The 12,463-nt window shown below is 57.3% G+C and overlaps 1 protein-coding gene across 12 annotated transcripts in view; it reads left to right on the forward strand.

Moving 5' to 3' along the window:
- Positions 1–764: 764 nt before the first annotated feature.
- ATOSB (atos homolog B) overlaps positions 765–12,463 on the forward strand; it is a 40,955-nt gene continuing 29,256 nt past the window's right edge. For all 12 annotated transcript variants that reach the window (XM_087777718.1, XM_087777716.1, XM_087777724.1 and 9 more), the window contains exons 1-2: positions 765–847; positions 6,020–6,116. The gene's annotated coding sequence lies outside the window, so the exon portion shown is untranslated. The remainder of the gene's footprint in view (positions 848–6,019; positions 6,117–12,463) is intronic.

A 12,463-nucleotide genomic window follows, 5' to 3' on the forward strand; every position in this document is an offset into this window, starting at 1 on the left:
GGGGGCAGCTGCCCCCGTGGGTCCTGCACCCACGGTCGGCTCCGGCACAGCCCGGCGCTGCCGTTTCCCAGCCCGGCTGCGTGGGTGTCCGGCAGGCTGGGCCCGTGGGCACCGGCACCACCGGGACACACACACACCCCCGGGTGGTCCCACTCGGGACATGATCCGTGGGGTGGGGACGCCGCGGGGGTCCCGCCTGGGGGAGGCCATGCCCGTGGGGCCGTGCCTGTGGGGCTGGGACACGCCGCAGCGTGGGGCTGGGGGGTGTCTGTGGGGCTGGGACACGCCGTGCCCGTGGGGTGGGACACGCCGTGGGGTCGGTGGCGGGGGGAGCGGGGGGGATGAGACACGCTGTGCCCACGGGGCAGGGGGGGGCCGTGCCTGCGGGGTGGGACACGCCGTGGCCGCGGGGCCCGGGGGTGCCCGCGGGGCCCGGACCAGGCCGCGGCCGTGGGGCAGAGGCGCGGGGCCGGCACCGTGGCAGCGCCCCCCCCCCCCCGCCCCCGCCCCCAGCCCGGCGCGGCGTGAGGCCCCGCCCCTTCCGCCGGCGGCCAATGAGGAGCCGCTTCGCCCGTGACCGCCCCTTCCCCGCTGTCATCACACACCCGCACGTGGAGGGGGCGGGGAGAGGGCGGGATCTCGGCGCCGCGCGTCACCACTTCTCCTCCCGCCCATTGGCCTCACCGCCCCAGCGCTGGCCCCGCCCCGCGTCGTGCCCCGCCCAGCGCACCAATCAGCGCGGGGAAGGCGGGCGTGCGGGGGGCGTGTCCCCGCCGGCACCCGGAAGGAGCGGAGGGAGCCGCGCAGCAGCTGGGGCCGCGGCGGCGGCGGCGCGGAGGGGGCGCTGGTGGGTCCGGCGGCGGGCGGGGCCGGGGGGGCACCGGGCGGCACCGGGCAGAGGGGGGGACGGGCCGCCTGTCCGGCGTGAGAGAGGGGCCAGTGCGCCCCGTCCCCGCCGCCCCCTCCCGGTTCCAGAAGGTTCGGGGGGGGCGCTAGGACCGGTGTGGGGAGGCCGTGACCGGGTGGTGCCGGGGGGCCGTGACCGGGATGGGGGGCTGGGACCTGCGGGGGGAAGGTCGGGCAGGGGCAGGGTTGGGGTTCGGGGGGCGCGGCGGGGCCGCTGCCCGGGGGGGCGGCGCAGGCTGCCTCGGGGGGGTGCCCCCGGTCCTGGCTCCCACCCCCCGCCGCGGCCCCCGGCAGCGCAGGGCGGCTGCGCTGTCCCCGGTCTCGCCCACCAAGGCCACGTCCGCTCCGCCGTGAGATGGGCAGGGACAGCCTGTCCGGGGCTCTGCGGGCAGGATGGGGCCTCTTCCTCCTCCTCCTCCAGGGCATCAGCTCGCACCGCTTGGGACGCGCTGGCTGCTTTTCTCCCCCCTGGACACCCGTGGCAGTGGGGCCGTGCCAGAGGCCTGGAGCTGCCGTGCCCCGTGGCCCGGCCACGCAGCCCAGCGAGGCGGGGAGCGGGAGATGCGGCTCGTCCAGCGCCTGCTCGGCCGGCACCTACCCCGTGGGTAAATCGCAGCCTTCAGCGTGGGGCTGTAAAAACAGCTCTGGCGTGGATGCGGACCCCAGCATCCGTGCCGAGAGGCCTGTCACCCTCCGGTGACAGCCGCCACCGGTGGGGGACATTCACCCACCCAAAACCAGCGGCTAGAGGCCTGGTGGGGTTTTCAAGCATTTTGCTGTAGCCAAGGCCCCCGATTTCTACAGAAACGGCATGGGCGGTGGGCAATGTACTCTTGGCAGTCCCAGACGTTATGTTTGGAAAGCTGCCGTGCATTAGGGAAGACGGAGGGGATGGCTGCGCAATGGGAGCTGGGGCTGTGGGCTTGCTCACGACCCACCTGTGAACGTGACCCGTCTGGTGACACATACAAGGGGCATAGGCTTATCTCCGGGGTTTCTAGCCTTCTTTTGTTTTTTAAGGAAGGAGCGTGGAGTTTGCTGCTGCTGTGGAAAGTGTATGGTAGAGGAATGCGGTGCTGTGTCTTAGGGTATTTTAAAAGTCACTTCCACTCAGTGCCTTTTTAAACAGCATCACACAAGCAAAGATCTGCTTATGGACTTCTCCTCCTCTGCCTGATTTGTGCCCATTAGCCTTAGCAAAGAGGGGAAGTGGTGGAGAGTGTAGCAGGGCTGAACCTTGACACAGAAGAGAGTCTTGGCAAACTCAGTAACACGTGCAGAAGGTGTACAAGGTCTGGCAGGTGAAACAGGAGAAAACTCTGTATGTGATAGTACTAGAGTTACTTTTGGCTGCGCTCTGCTTTAGAAAGGGGTTGAGGACCGGGAGAATTAAGTCACCCTGTAAAGCCTTGTCACCGCCTTATTTCAGAGCAGCGACTCACATCGTGCGGGTCTTGGCGTGAGTGAGCCCTGGTAGGGACTACATGTCCCAGCATGCAGCTCCCTCTGCGCAGCCCAGCCAGTCCGGGCATCGCGGCAGGCTGGGATCTGCAGCCTCCTGGCAGCTCTGCCTGTGCTGAGGGCAGGGCAGGGGCGGGAGCTGGGTGGGCAGGGAGGTTTGTACAGGGTTTGGATCAGAGCGGGACACTGCTGCCATGGTGTCTTTTGTAGAGGAGACAGCACCTGCCTTGGCTTCATCTGCAGCAGCTGCTCCCATAATGTTTTGCCGGGTGCCTGCTGACTCTCATGGGGCCCAAACACGTCCCTTCCCGTGGACCCTGGGGTGGCCAGGGTGTGTGGGGACAGCAGAGCCCTCCTGTCGCCCCAGCCATACAGCTGCGGTCTTTGGGGAGCTGCGCTTCTGGACCAAAGCCCAGCCTGCAAGTGGGGCAGGGCTGGGGCTGTTTCAGCTCTGCCAGTCACCGTGTTTCTGTTCCCAGTCCGAGAGGTTTCTTGCCCACCGCCCGAAGGAAAGCTGGTGGGGTCACCCTGCGCTGAAGGTGGGGACCCCGCTGTTTGAGGCACGGCTGGCTGAGGGGCTCCCCCACTCCGCTGCCTTTGCAGCAGCTGGGCAGAGCCGCTCTCAATGCTCTGTTCTTCACATCTGCCCTCTCTGCAGAAATGGACTTTAGAGAATAACATACCATGTTAATTTTACTGGTAGGGTTGCTATTTCACTCCTGGCAGCTTCCTGAAAGGCAGATGAAGCACCCAGTCCATACACCCTCCCTCTGCTGTGCTGCTGAGCTTTCCCAGCCCCTGTTCCCTCAGCAGTTTCAGGTCTTCTGAGCATGCGGAGCAGGAGGAGGAAAGGAAGTTCCCTCCCTGAGTTCAGGGGACCTCTGAGGTCAGAGAAGCACATCTGCACCGCTGGTCTTCCTTCTTGCTGTCTGCTACCATCTGCTTGCCCTGGCACGTTTCTGCATGGCCACTCTGAGAAGCAGAGGCCAGAGATGCCCGGACCTTCGTCACTGCTTGAGTCTGAGGGTGGTTCTAGGGGATAGTTATCGACCTGACTCTGGAAAGTCAATGACTCTTGACTCTTCCCGAGTCCTTTACCTGCCCTTACTGCTCTGGGCCTGCCCACGCTTGTCCCCTGCTAGATTTGGTAGGCACCGTCGTGTGCTGTGTGGAAATGCATAGTGCCTGGGGGCCAGGACGTCTCTTGGATGCAGAACAAGAAAACCTGTCATTCGTAGGTACACAGCCACAGGTGTGAAAGGAAAAAAGTGAAGCCATCTTGGTTAGAAAAGTGGTGTCCTCAGCACGCTATCAGTGTAGCTTTAATCAAATTATCGGAGGCTTCCATGGCTGGAGGAATTAAGAAGTCAGGTTTGAAGCAGGACAGGTGTGAAGGGCAACACGGGAGAAATCCCGAAGGGAAACATTTATATGCTAACAGATGGCTTGTGGAGGGTGTCGTTGCGGGTTACTTGGCAGTGAGAGTCTTCTGTGGGAGGGTTTTGCCTGGTGCCTCTCCACCACACATCGCTCCCAGAGTCCGTCTTCCTCCAGTGGGTTGTGTGGGTCCCTGCCTCCTGGTGTGGTCCCTGCCATCGCGTGTTTCTGGTCCTTCCTTCTGTCTGCAGCACCTGGCAGCTCTGCTCCCTGGAGCCTGTTTTCTGACCAACTCTCTTCCTTTGTTTTTCCATGTTGCTTTTGCTCGTGAGCAAGTGAGCCAGGTGAATATAACCTCTAGAGAACCTGCTCTCACAAAGTTTGAGGTTGGCTTTAAAAATTATTTTCTTTGACTGGGAAGTGTCCTTGCAACTCCTCATCTTCCCTTTGCTCCTCTCTTTCATAGTCTCACTTGCTTGGCCTCGTGAGTGCCCAGCTGCCAATTAACATGTTTTCCCCCTGTTTCTGCCAGTGTCCTCAGCTGGTTGTGAATCCTGAATGAAGAGCAGCTGAGCTCACATGCTCTGCATTTCAGTGAGCTTTTTCAGGACTGGCCGGTGGTTTGCAGCCATACTTGCCTATGTTGTGGCCTGGACAACCCCCCAGCTAAGCAGCATGATGGTAGAACAACACTTGGATGGGGAGCCTCCAACAGAGTCCTGTGTACTGCAAAAAGTGCAGTTAGTGATTCAGCTGGAAGTGCTTTTTAGTAACAAATCCATGTCCTGGGCCAGGGCTGATGTCAACCCTGTGATTCTTCTGGTTGGAAATGAACAAAGCAAAGCCCTTTATGCAAGAGCTGAGGTGATAATCCAGATCTCTTGGCCTCAGTCCATTTGGGGTAATTGCATTCTTCCTGGGGAGTGTTTTCAACCCATCCCTGTCGGATACATCACCATCGCTTCCTGCGCTGCAGCAGTATGTGGGTGGCAGGCCTTCAGCCGTGTCCAAAGCAATTCTTGTCACTGCTCAGGCTTGGAGCCTCTTGAGCCCTCCCTGAAAGACAGTGTGGTAGAGCAGGGAATTGGTGGAGAGTTTTAAACATATACACATGCTGCACTTACTGGGGCTTGTTCTGCTTGTAAGCTCCCCAAAACCAGCCCCCATGACAAGCCGGTTCAGCTTCCAGGTGGGACCTCTCCTGGGACGCTGGTGCAGGTTGACCTGCTAGCTGTGTCGGTGCAGGTGACGTTGAGCACAAACTTTCTGGGTGCCTTCATGACTTGTTTTAAGGACTGGTGCACCAGTAAGCTAGTGTGGGTGCTTCCCCATATCACAATTTAAAGGCTGTGCTTCTGGGGGACCGGCAGCGTGACTGCTGCTGCGGCTCTGGTCGGAGCTGGGTTGCGCTGCCGGTGGTAGCCCATGCGGGAGGGCAGGCTGGGGAGCGGGGACTGCCCCTACGCAGCTTTTGCTCATCATGCCTGTTGCCAGGGGAATGTCAGACCTGGTTTTGGGGAGGCTGATGTTGTCCCAGTTTTCAGGACCTGCTGGGCATCAGGACCTAGTGCCCACACAGTGCGATCTGCAGTAGTCTGTAATTAGAGCCCTGAGAGTCCGGGGAGGAGTCTTAAACGTCTTTGTGATGGTGTTGGCAGGCCTCTCGGAGATTTCTATTAAGCAGTTGTCGCTTTCCCCCTTCAATGTAGCCTGGGAAACGCTGCAGTGTTGGATTTGGCTTGGTCTGTTTGGGTTGTTGGGAGCGGTGTCTCCCTGCAGCGGAGTTTGGCCCTCCCTGCCCTGGCTTCACGTCCCCATGGGGTGGTTTAGCAGGTGGCCTGTGGGGACCACGGCCAAAGCCTGTTCTTGCAGGTAAGCCATATGCCAGTGCACCCACTCGAGTACCAGCAAAGCCTGTGTGGTGGAGCAACTTCGCACTGAAATCCGGGGAAGGGGGACAGTGGCAGTGACCTTAGCAGCCCTCTCTGGGGGACCAACTGTGCACCCACCCGCAGTCACAAGGGGAACTGGGGTGATAACTGGAACCCCAGGAGGGAGTCAGGGCTGCAGCTGGAGGGGCGGCCTCAGCACTGGTAAAAGATACGGTGGGATCTTTGAGGTGCTGGGGTGCTCGGGGTCTCTTGCTTCTGTGCATAGGCCACTAACTCGCTTGGCTTGGATGGGCAATTACTGCCCGCCCAGTGTTCAGAAGGTCTTCTTGGGTGGGCAGGGTATTTCCCAGCTGAGCTGAACGTGTGTGCACTTGTCTTTCCAGGTCACCCAAGACAGCTGGAACAAGCAACCCCAAGACCACACTGCGGGTGCTGACAGCTGAGAGCTGCCTTTCCTGTCTGCTTCAGCCCTACACCAAGGTTAGCACCCGTTCAATCATCACCGCTTTCTCTTCCTTCACCAGGGCTACGTGAAGAAGCAAGGGAACCCTGTGCTTTCCTCCCCTTGGCCCGTAAGGGACCGCTCCATAGGGTAGGCGTCAGCCAGGTGAGGTGCTCCCACCGCCCAGGCTTGCTGGGTGCTCCTGCCTCCCACCTTGCTGGCAGTGTGGTGAAGGCAGCCTGGATGTGTACCACCGGTGCTGTTAAGACCGTTGAACCCTGCACACAGTTGTCAGGAGCTCAAGGGTAGTGTGTTTTAAGCCCCTGGGAACTTGCAGCCTGTCCTGCTTGCTGCACTCATCCTTCTGTGTACCAGCAGTATGGAATTGGGAGCGTTTCCCAGCTGCTGGTCTCTGCTGCTTGCTGTCTTTTGCCTGAACAAACAGAGCTGAGACTCTGTATGGCCACTGTCAAGAAATGTGAAGGTCAGGCCCTCACTGCTCTAAGGTAACCAGCCTGGAGCAGGCTGAGATGGCTGTGGGCTTCCCGTCCCTATGCCTGGATGCTTGCGTGCCTGCAGGGGATCCAGCAGTGCCCGCCCTGGGTGTGCTCATACCAGGAAGGGAGCTCTCATCAGCACTGTGCCTCCAGGGAGACAGAGCCCTTCTCTCACCCCACTGCTCAGGTACAATTTGGCCAAGAGAGGTTATATGGGGAAGCCGCTGTTCAGGATGCGTGGCTGCCCAGGCTGTGTGGCTCTTCCTCTGAAGTGTCTGCCAGGGAAGTTGGGGCCAGTCCAGAGACAGCTGGAGACTGGGCCTCAGGCCATCTCGTCCTTCAGCCTGATGCTGACGTGGTACCCACAGCGAGTGCGGCAGGGGTAGATTTACCTGGGAAGTTAAAAGGAAGGAAGGAAGAAGTCCTTCGCTCATGTCAGTGCTGTGTGCTGCAGATTCCCAACAACACAACGCAGTGGCAGCAGAGCAGCCCCATTATCCAGCAGAGTTGTTGCAATCACTAATACCTGCTCCATGCTGGGATCTTATATCTCTCTTAGTGATGGAAAAGAGACACGTTATGCGGCTAAGACCAGAGAAAAGGTTTGCCCTTGGTTCTGCTGGAGCTGCTTGCAGATCCCAGCCCACCAAGCTCACAGCATCCTCTCAGGGCTCCCCTGTCTTTTGACAACAGGCATTTGAACAAAAAGCTTACCATGTCGGATACACTTTTCTTCCCCCCTCCCTCCCCCACCCCCCACCTTGCTGACCAAATAACATGATACCTCCAGGGACAGCAAATCTCCCATATATGTGTAATGCAGCAGCCTCTCCTGTTACTTGGTCATAGCATGAGCCTCTTCTCTCTGCTTTCAACCTCTTCTCTCTCATGCCTAACCCAGGTGTTATATATTTGGGCTGAATTAACCATGTTAGTTCAGTTTCAGGCAGCTGGCAGTAATCTGGAAGCCGATAGGGCTTGCAGACCCTTGGACAGACTTGCAGTGCCTCTGTTGGGATGGACTGCTTTGCTGGCAAACTCAAAGACCGGGCAAAGTGGAGCTTATATCTTCAACAGAAAGTGGTCAGCCTAATGTCCTTCGGCCTGCTCTTAACGTGTGTAGGCTGCCATTGCCCCTTGGTCTGACCAGCTGATTTAGGAGTAGGTCTTCTTTCCACTGGAAACCTCAAGAAAATGCTGCCCCCCTTCAGAGATGGGGCCCTGGGTGCCTCGTGAGTATTAGCACTGGAGTTATGCGAGGAATCCCCTCTTTGCCCTACCATCTCTGTTCCAAGTAGGTTGGGCATTCAAAGATCCTGTTCATGGGAGTGTTGGGACAGCTGGATCCTTGTTCGGTTCTCGCTGCTCCCAAGAATGGAGCAGAGAATCATCTGCTGAGGCTAATTTTAGGTCTCTGAACATTGCTGGTGTCCCTCTGAGCTCCTATTTGTGTGCAATCCTGCAGCTCCCTACTAAGAGCTATGTGAGAGTCCCATATCCTCATGTGCGAAGGTTTTGCCGGGGCATAGCGTCCCAGGGATTAGGAAGAACTTTGAATTCCTCACTTACCTAAAGTGTCTAAGCCATATCAGATATATGTGTGACCCCTTTTTATAGCCCTAGTGCCAAGCACCCTTTGGACCTTGCTTTGTGGGTGCCCAAGCATTGCACAGTGGAAACTGGGCTGCAGCTTTCCAGCCTTTCCCTGCCAAAAATGCAGCATCCCTCCTGTTTGCACCAGTCGGTTCCTATTGTCTCAGGTGGGTGCACGTGATGCAGGAAACAGCCTTCCACAAAGCCTCTGGGTGTGGAAATACTCCAAAGCTCACAGCCGAGTGAGACGAGAGCCCAGCTCTGGACGTCTCTGTACGGCTGGATGGCTGCTTGGCATTTGTCACCGCCATGCTCCAGCCCAGCACAGGGTGAGGCTTCCCAGCCTCTCCCTTGTTTGTACACCCAAGACTTTTGGCCTCTCTGCACTTTTTGGTTTCCATCTGCTCAGGTGATTTTTCATCAGCGCTGAGCTTAGCGCTGAGCTTTGCTAAGTTTCGTGTTGAGGCAAGACATGGCTCTGCATTTTTTGGCCCATCTTTATTTTTAGCCTGTGTAAGACATGGTTGATGGTATCAGAAGGAAGTTGCACGGTCTCCTGGGCTCCTTGACTCATCCTGGATCAGGACCGAGGCTTCGCTAGCTTCTGCTATAACCCTCAAGTGATGCAACCAGTTGTGGTGGGCCCTACTAGATCTGGGGAAGGGCAGAATGGAGAGGGAAGCAGAGCTTTTAGAAGGTCTTTTTTTTTTCTTTTTTTAATCCATTCTGTTCAGCCATTAAATTTGTTCTTTGAAAGACATTGGCAGGTATCACACCTGAGTGTGGTTCAGCATTGTCCTTTGTCTTCCCCTCACATCTTGTGCCTGTGATCCCCTCGCATCTTGTGGGAGAGGTGAAAGGGAGAGGAGCTCTGCTCTCACGCCGGGTTGGGTAACTGTTTAGCAGCACGTAGCAACAGTAAACAACAGTTTTAGGACAGGAAGCGAAGCAGGATCCCGTCTCCGGTTCACGCCACAGCGAGGTTCGGTGCAGCAGAACAGAACTGCCTGAAGTGGAAATGGGCTGGGACTAGAGCACAGAGATGTAGGAGGTGCCTGCCAGGCTGCAGCGAGAAGAGTCTGGGACCCTCATTTCCATCAAACCTGGTGCTGTCACAAGGTAGAAAGAGCTCATGGGGCTTTCTGAGCTGCAGGCAGCTGTGTTGGGCTGGGCTGGGCAGGGGCTGCGTGTCACCACCGTGGAGCAGGCAGTGTGGGACAGGCAGTGATGTTGAAGCATCCCTGCCTGCCACAGCACAATATGGGGTGCAGCTGGAGAGGCCTCTGCACCTCAGGTCTGGCCGCCTGACTCTCCTATGTCTCCGAGCATGGTGGGGTGTGATACACCCGGGTGTGGGGTAGGCACCTTGCCCGTGCAGCGGGTGGGGATGGCGGCTTGTGGGGTGGGCTTCCACCTCTGCCCCCTGTCCTTCCTCGGGGTGATGAACAGCCCTTTAGCAGCATGTTGAGGCTTTTGGGTGTTGTGCAGCGGGTTTTATGTGTGGGGTAGCAGGGAGGGGACAGCAAGGCTTGGGGGAGCAGAGACAAAGGAGGGAGGCAGGGAGGGCATGCTTGGGGGGATTGCTATGGCAACTCACTGCTGGCAGTATCGCTGCACCGCAGCGCAAGGTGGAGGAGCAGCCAGGGCAAACGTGCAGCCTGCCGCAGCCTTTGATGCAGCCCCATCCCAGCTGTGCCATGGGCTCAGCACCACTGGGCTCCTGCATGACAGTCTGGTGTCTGGAGCCCTTCTCCTCGGGCAGCAGCCTCAGGGTGGGTGGCCAGGGGGGTTTTGTCCATCTTCTCCCCTCTTTCACCCCTCGCTGGGGAATGGGCAGGCAGCTCCTGTTTGCAGACCTGTTCTGTTTGAAGCCTTGAGTTGTAGAGCAGGCCAGCCAGAAAGAAGCCAGTTTCCTGAGACCTCTCACTGAACCGCAGAGGAAAGCAAATTAGAGTGGGTCCAGAGGAGGGCCACAAAAATGATCAGAGGGACAGAGCACCTCTGCTATGAGGACAGGCTGAGAAAGTTGGGATTGTTCAGCCTGGAGAAAAGAAGGCTGCGGGGAGACCTTATTGTGGCCTTTCAGTACTTAAAGGGAGCTTATAAGAAAGATGGTGGTGGACTTTTTAATAGGCCCTGTTGCAATAGGACAAGGGGTAATGGTTTTAAACTACAAGAGGGTAGATTCAGACTAGATATAAGGAAGACATTTTTCACGATGAGGGTGGTGAAACACTGGAACAGGTTGCCCAGAGAGGTGGTAGATGCCCCATCCCTGGAAACATTCAAGGTCAGGTTGGACAGGGCTCTGAGCAACCTGATCCAGTTGAAGATGTTGCTGCTCATTGTAGGGGGTTGGACTGGATGACCTTTAAAAGTCCCTTCCAACCCAAACTATTCTATGAGTCTGCTGGCCTTGTTCATCCTCAGTTAATCAATGTAAGTGGCTCCAGCCATGCCAGCATCTTCCAAGGATACCTGGCCTTGTACCATGCTGGCCACCTCTTGCAGCCAGTTTGCCTTGCTCCAGTGTATCTGTGCTCTGATGGAGAGCAGACAATCTAGTGAGCCCTCTGATACAGTCCGAGACCATCTTCTGCAGCAGGTAAAGGGGGAGTTAAATGTTTCTGAAGCTGCCTTTGGGCAGACGCCTTGCCAGATCCTGGTAGAGAGCTGGCTCCTGTTGCTGAAGGAAGCAGGGAACATCGTGCCCCTTGCTGCACAGAGAGAACAGGTCAGGAAGCCAGCTCCAGCCTGGCCGTAACGTGAGTGTGACTGAGACCTGACCTGTCATCCGTGATGTGCCTAAAGCCCTGGATGCGAGCCAGGGGGAAGGGACCGGCTGGCAGCAAGCACAGCTTGCCCGTCTCGACACGGATGGCTGTGTGAGCTGTAAACCTCTCTCATTACACCTCTCAAAGGTCAGTGCTCACAGTGAGCTACAACGCCCTGCCCGCAGCTCTGCACCCAGCCCAGACGAGAAGGGAAGGATCCTGCCCCACCTTCGGAGGATGCTCTGAGGGCAGACGTGCGGGGTTGCCATGGGGTGGCACGCACTGCTGTGGTGCCTGTGGCCAGAGTTTGTCTGGGACTAGGATGTTCAGGCAAAACTGAGGGGGAAAGGATGCCTGCCTGTGAGCTGCCCAAATGGCCTTGTGCTCACAAATGTCATGATCCTGATCTCTGACTGCTCCTTCCAGCTCTGAACCAGGGTACAAAGCCACAGGAATTCCCCTGAAAACCATTTTGCCATTTCCAATCTGCCATAGTGTCCGTCTCCAATTTAGGGTGATTATAAGATCTGTATAGACTGCCCAGCGCTGTCCAGTGCTACAGTTCCAATCATCTTAAAACTCCCAAATAGGCTAGACTTGTTTGTAAAATGTCCCCTGGACTCCAGACCCTGGTGTTGCCAAGGGAGAGCAAACCAGGAGGTGGCAGCTGGAGCATGGAGGCTCTGGGCAACCTGCTTGCGGCAGACAGCGGCGTGCTTCCTCCCTCCCGCTTCCAACAGGCTCCTTCCCTTTTCGGAGGGGAACAGCTTGCTTTGCACAGACGGCTGGAGCTTCCTTCCCACGGAGGAAGCTGGGACACTGGTACCTGACACTGAAGGCGATTTCAGCTCAGCAGCTCGAGCACTGTTCTTCGGGTATGTGACCTTCAGCACTTGGTGTGAGAACTGGCGTTACAATATGTTACGGGTACGGATGATGGCAGAGCATGGTCAGAATCCATTGAGCCAAACTGTAGTTCCCTCTGACCCCACTGTCACAGCCTGTTGTTTCTGATCTTTTCTCCGAACTGAGGCCCCAAGATGTGCTATGAAATACCGTGGGGTGGATGCAGAGCCCAGCAGATAAGGTTATGTGTGTGTTTTGGGGTGCGAATTGCCAGTTCCTAAGGGAGATGGTGTTTTCTCTTTTGCCATTTGTACAGCGTCTCATGTGCCGAGATCCTTGTCCAAGACTCGAGCTCCTGGGCGCTGTGATCTGATGAGTTATAACCATGCCATCTTTGAAATCACTGCTCCCTCCTTTTCTGTCTTGCCTGTTCATACTATGTGTTTTTAAGCACAGCACAAAGGGTCAGAAAAGCCCAAAGGCAGTGGGGTCACATACTCGGCTCCTGATTTGGGGAGGAGTTAAGACAGGCAGTACTGGAATAAGCATTTAGGGAGAGGCAGCCAAAAGAGATTTCCTCCTGGCTGAGCTGCAGTGTTGAAGTTCGGAAAGTACTTTGTGGGTTACGTGCTGCTGCGCTTAGGCAAGTCCGGGACATGCATACCTGCTAGCAGT

Source organism: Nipponia nippon, unplaced genomic scaffold, assembly GCF_047370975.1.
Source record: "Nipponia nippon isolate SJK-2023a ecotype South Korea unplaced genomic scaffold, ASM4737097v1 scaffold_40, whole genome shotgun sequence".
Lineage (NCBI taxonomy): Eukaryota > Metazoa > Chordata > Aves > Pelecaniformes > Threskiornithidae > Nipponia > Nipponia nippon.